The sequence below is a fragment of the Panthera uncia genome, chromosome B4, assembly GCF_023721935.1.
Source record: "Panthera uncia isolate 11264 chromosome B4, Puncia_PCG_1.0, whole genome shotgun sequence".
Classification (NCBI taxonomy): Eukaryota; Metazoa; Chordata; class Mammalia; order Carnivora; family Felidae; genus Panthera; species Panthera uncia.
The window spans coordinates 98435370-98441768 of NC_064809.1; the positions used below are offsets into that span (position 1 = coordinate 98435370).

At 36.6% G+C, this 6399-nt stretch overlaps 1 non-coding gene across 1 annotated transcript; it reads left to right on the forward strand.

The window, feature by feature from the left end:
- Window positions 1-2721: 2721 nt before the first annotated feature.
- On the forward strand, window positions 2722-2828 carry LOC125920490 (U6 spliceosomal RNA). The gene has a single exon (XR_007457080.1). It is a non-coding gene; the product is annotated as a U6 spliceosomal RNA (small nuclear RNA).
- Window positions 2829-6399: the final 3571 nt, after the last annotated feature.

Here is a 6399-nt window from a genome sequence, read left to right on the forward strand (position 1 = left end):
TTACCAAAATGTTACTAATGCAGATAATCGGGATCAGAATTAATTTCACCATTTTCAACTCTTTTTTTCTAGAATACATTTGAGAACGTTTCATTTTACTGTGCCTTTATAAAGTGAAGTTAATTCCTGGCATTTAGTAGGTGCTCAGTGCATATTCATTGAATGAAGAAATACCTGACTTGCTTTTATGAATAACAAGAACCATTTGTAATCAACACATTTATTACTTGTAAACAGATTACATGTAGCTGAAGTGCTTGGAAGCAGCTAGTTCTTACTAACATACTTTTTATACTGTTGATTTGCTCTGAAATCTTTTTTAAAAGTATTAAAGAAAAATTAAGTCCAGTATAATTCTAATTTCTAAAATATAAATTCTGTATCATGTGGATGAATTAATGGTGATTCAAAAGTTTTTAAACACTCTGTTTCCCCTTTATCAGGTAGTCTTTCTTGTTCATTATCTTGACCTATTACATGAAGAGCCATATTTTCAGAAACACAGGCGTAACATAGGCCTTTACAAAAGAAATAACTATTAAATTTCTTTTGTTGGATAATGTATTCTTCCTCTCTCCCTTCCCGTTTCCTTATTTCCACAATCATTTGTTAAACTATGTGCTAAGATAACTTACTCCTGAAGAGTGAAAATAAGGTAGTGTTAACTGTTTCTTAAGTGACTCATTGTCTAGAGAGGTACTGCAGTGATTGTGAATATACTTATTTGATGATATTTCATGTTTCTCAAAATATTCGTTTTCAATGGATCATGAATGTTTGTACACAAAGGAATGTATCTTCGTGTGTTTTTTTATGACTTGAGACCTAACGTTTATAAGCATATTAAAATGAATTATTAGAGTTTATTGAAAGCTATTTCATAATGAGATTAGAAGTCAACGTAAAACTAGACCATTTGAAAATCGACAAGTCGTTTGAAAATCGGGGTGCCTGGGTGGCTCAGTTGGTTAAGTGTCCGATTCATGGTTTTGGCTCAGGCTACCATCTCGCAGTTTGTGGGTTAGAGACCCACATCGGGGTCCGTGCTGTGCGGAGTCTGCTTGGGATTCTCCCTCTCCCTCTCTCTTGGCCCCTCCCCCCCACTTGCACTCTCTCTCAAAATAAATAAACTTAAAAAGAAAATTGATGAACTGCATAAAACATACAGTTTATTGACTACTTTGTGCAGTGGCATGTTGTATATGCCAGCAGGCGCTGAAACTTTTATCGTGTTTTATTTATTCAGACGTTACCAGTTCAACAACATTTCACTGATGTATGCGAAAACAAAACAGATAGGCTTTCAACGTGTGGTGACGACATTCCAGTAGAGAAGCAGAGTAGTGTGTGGTGCTATGGGATGATGGAGCCAAGGTATCCTTCTTTTACCTGTCAAGATAATGTGGTGATCAGAAATTCCAAATGGCTTAACAAAACACAGGTGTTTGTTTGTTTGTCTGTTTGTTTTTCCTCACTTGTATCATCGTCTGATATGCGTCGGGCCACTTTCCTTGTTGACTTTTCTTCAACTGTAAACTGAGGGATTCAAACTCTTCCCGTGTCAATTGCACGGATGGGAAAGAGTGATCGGAACTCAACACTTATCTTGGACTGTCCGCTTCCAGAGGTGAAACCCCACTTGTGCATCGGTGAAAACTAAGCAGTGTATTCCCAACCCTGTGACTGTGAAATGTGGTCTTCCTGTAATCACAGAAGAAGAAACTGCTGTGAATGTAGAGATTCTACAACTGCGAATAGTGAGCTACAAAAATTTTCTGCTGTTATCAAGAAAAAATATGCACAAAGAAGTGGTTTTACTAGACACCAAATACTACTCTGACTGTTCACTAAAGGGTTTCTCTCCCATCCTTTTATAAATCTCATCACATAAAGGAGTGACTCTCCATTGAGTGCTGGTCTTTCTCTGATAACTCTGTTCAAAATATTCCATTGGACCCTCTAATAGAAAATTTCCACAGTTTTATAGGCTGGGTAGACTTTTGATTCTCTAGTTAACATGCAGTTTGTGATATTTAATAAGATAGCATCTGTTCCTTTGTGTTGCACTAGTGTTCAAAGATAGGATATTATAGAAATTAAAGTGTAGACCATTGGGCTATAAAATGGTAACAAATCTGGTTTTAATGATCTGAAATCAGGGAGGGCTCAGAACACCTCTTAGCAAGGAGAATGTCCTAAAAGTTGCAATGCACTGATCAAGATAGCCTTGGCTAAGAAAGTGGCAGAAATTAGGAGGCAGTGTATGAAATCTTAGAATATTAAAGTTGTAGGTGTCCTTGAAGATTGTATATTGTACCTTTTTGATTCTGAAGATCAGAAAATTGAATTGAAACCATGATGAGTTACACATAAAAGTTTTGAAAACTTTTAATTCCCAGTTTGTGAAGTCCACATTGTTTTCTGTGTCATCAGTATTCTTTTCAGTATTGCATGTTGCTTCAGTAATGTTGCCCAACTTCACCCTATGCCCTTCCTCCCAAATTCAATAGCTTAGAAAAATAAGCATTTGTGTTCTTGTTAATGGAATGGCCATGTCTCATCTGGGCTCATGTGGTTTTGGCATCATGGCTGGATACATGGATACGGGTCTCCCTTACATTTCCCCTTTTTTCATGGACCAGTGGCTACCTGAGGCATGCTCTTCTCATGGAAGATTATAGGAAGGCAAGAAGGCAAGCTGATTTAAAATCTCTGCTTGCAGTGCTCTCTTGGGCAGCACTTATACTAAAATTGGAATGATACAGAGAAGATTAGCATGGCCTCTGTGCAAGGGTGACACGCAAATTCATAAAACCCCTGCTTGTGTTAATTCTCTCTTTCGTGTGCGCTCGCTCTCTCTTGAGCAAAGTCAGTTATTTGGACAAATTCTAAGTATTTGGACAGGGGAGATGAGAGAATATTCACTGAAAACAGTCCAATCTATCATGTTCTCTATAAGGCCAAGATTTCTGAATTTAGGGTAAAGGAGAATCTGCTGTAACAAAAGTACTGTGGTTCAAACAAGATTGATGTTTATTTTTCACTCTCATAACAATTTAGAGTAGGTCAGTGTTCCAGGGCAGGTTAGAGGTTCTGTTCCAGGGACCCAGATTCCTTCCATTTCATTGCTCTACCATTCCATAGGGTGGTGTCCTTGTCACATGACTGAAGCTGTCTGACTGGTACAACATTACATTGTAGCCCATGGGAAGGAGAAGAGAGAAAATCACTACACAAGCAATCTCCTTTTCAAGTCCGTGTTTGAAAGTTGGTATGTGCAATTTCTGCTTGCATTCCATTGACCATAGCATCATAGAATGGCAAGACCTAGCCACCAGGTAAACTGGTTAAGGTAGTCTCTCATTTCTGCATAGAAAGTTATAATGCTGCCTACAGTTAGAACCTTGAGGATAAATAGAGAGTGGATCTTGGATGACAGTTAGCAGTCTTTGCTCTCAAGATAGTTTGAGGTAATTATGTATATGATGGAATGGGCATGGGTGGGAAAGATGAGGAATGCTCCTTTTGCCTAGGGGGAATTATGTAGGTAACTACCTTCCACAAGAAGAAAACTGGAAAAAAAAAATTAAAACTTTTTTTAGCTCACCAATTCTCAGTATGTTTACTTTTATGATTACCTAGAAAAAAATGCTTGTCTATTTGCTGTTGTAACCAGAAACAGCCATTGTTTCACATCTCCCTTAGGCGAGCCTGTATTCTGTAAATAACCGAGTCCATGTACAGACTAAATGTAAGAACCTGATTAAATAAAAAGTTTGATTAAAATTATAAAATAAGGCACTGGATTTTTAAGCATACATCATCATTTTATGCACATAATGTGTGCCATATCATATGGGTTATGACCTGAATTATTGCGTGTGTGTGTGTGTGTGTGTTTCCTTTCTCTTCAAGGCTTAGAGACTCCCATTTCAGAACTATTACTGAAGATTGAATTGATGTCAGCCAGGAAACTGTAATTTCCTGTCACTTGGCCTTGAATTACTACTTTGAGTTTGCAGACAGTAAACAATTTAGCTAAAAGATGCAAGCTTTTTTCCTACTTATCATTAGTACCTAAGAATATGAATGTTTTGTACTGTTCCATCTCCATTACACATATACTTATTGGCTCAGAATGATATTCAACCCTCCTTGTGTACTTTTATCTTGAACTAATCAAGTCCAAACTTCCTGCTGCTGAAAACCCATGTATGTTCTTTTAAAGTGGGCTACAGAGCCAATTCATCTGATAAAGCAAATAATCTACCATTTCCAGTACAGAAATGAAGCAGAGAAGCCATGTTGCAAGGAACATAATGTTTTCCCCTGCTGTTTTTATTTGTTCTGCATATTTCAAGTGAGAAAGATGGAATTTTACAAGAACTTCATTTGTGAAGGATGCAAGGCAGTTACGTTTCTTTAAATACTTTCCCCGAATACTTGGTACATGAGAGAGAAGCTTGTTTTGTCTTACATAATTGGGTTGCAGTTTTTTGAAAACTAACCCACAAAATTTGTGTTCTATTAGTGTTGACTTTCTGGTTGCCGGTTTCGCTACGATGCCACAAAAAGGGATTCATTTATTTGTGGGGGGCATTTATGGGACAATCAGTAGCACCAAGTCTGTTTAACTGTGTAGCTGAATCAAGTGAGCTTAAAGATTTCATGGGGTTAATGTGATGGGGTCCTCGGCTGAGGGGATGGACTGGGAATTCAGCTTAGGGGTTGGGACTAGGGCAGAACCTCACACATCTTTTCTCTCTCTGGTCCAGGAACAATCTCTGACACATAGGAAGCTCTGGGAAAAGAAAAAAAAAATGTTATTAAAGCCAGCATACCAAGGAAGGAGGCCATCTTTTCATGAGAAGGGACTTGAGCTGACACTTGGTCAAGTCAGTCATGTTCCAGGGCCACTTGGTATGGTGACGGTAACCGTCAACAGGAGACGTAGGGACAATTTTTCTTTGCTCTGGATTGTACCAATGCATTGTAAAGCATTTATCATTCTTCCCCTTTCTCCCAATAAATGCCGGCATCACTCTTGGGACAACCAAAAGGAACCCCTTGTCCCCGACCACATTGTCAGATGCCACGTATGAGGAGGTCATAGCTCTACAGAAACTTACTGGCTATAGTCCCATAGTTACTTGTTTGGTTGATCGATTTAGCTATTATAAATAAATAATTTAATAATGTCTTTTTAAAAAAACATTTCTTGTTTTTATTGTGAACTGTTTTCAGTGTTAGGAAAACCAAAATGAATAATAATGATTAACTCTTGTGTACTCAACATCCAGCTTTACTTCATTTTAACATATTGCTTTAGACACTTTTTTTTAAGTACATGGAATACTGCATCATTATTAAAGCTTCCTTTGTAATCCTCCCCAACCTCATTTCCATGTCTTCACCTCAGGAAAAAACCTGCTGTTCTAATTTTGGCTTCATTACTTTTAACATGTTTTTATGCTTTTACCATACTTGCATGTATTTCTAAGTGGTATTTAGTATTTCTTTATATGTTTTAAATTTCTTATAAATGGTATCACGCTCTATTCCTGCATAATTTCCCTACTTGATGCATAAGTATGCTACCAAGATTTGTCTATGTGGATATGTAGAGCTTTGGTTCATTCATTTTAAATGCTACAGACTATGTCCTTATACAATTATATGCCATAATTTATCTAAATTTCTGGTTCTGGATATTAAGTTTATTTTTAATTTATTATCAATGCCAAGGATGCTGTAATGAACATTCTCATACACATCTTTTCGTGAATGGGTTTCTCCCTAGGAATTCAATTGATGCATAGTTGAATTTTATTAGATTTTGCCACATTACTCACTACAGTGCTTGCACTAAACCAACACACCAGGTACCTACCCACCATCAATTCATGTAAGTTTTAGAATCATCACATCTTTTCCATCAGTTGCGGTTGGTAACATTTAAAAAATTTTAACAATCTGTGACGTGGGACATAGCATCTTTTTTAAAAAATTGTATTTTCTCACTTTCTATTTCTCATGCGTATTGGCCATCCATATTTCCTCTTGTAGGGAATGTCTATTCATATACTTTGTTCTTTTTTCTATTGGGTTGGCTGTCTTCTTTGATTTTTAGTTTTTTAGTAAGAATTTTGGTTTTCATTTCTACACACACACATACATATACATATGTGTTGTAAATATATTTTCCCAATCCCTGGCCTTTCTTTTCTATGTCCACTTTTTGTTGTATAGATGGCTTTAGTCAATTTTATCACCCTCTTTATTAGAGTTTATATTTTTTATATATTAAACAAGAAATTTTTTTATGCTAGCTTTATTTTGCCTCATGTGGATAACCAATTCTTCCAAAATCATTTTTAAAATTGTCAAGTCTTTTTTATT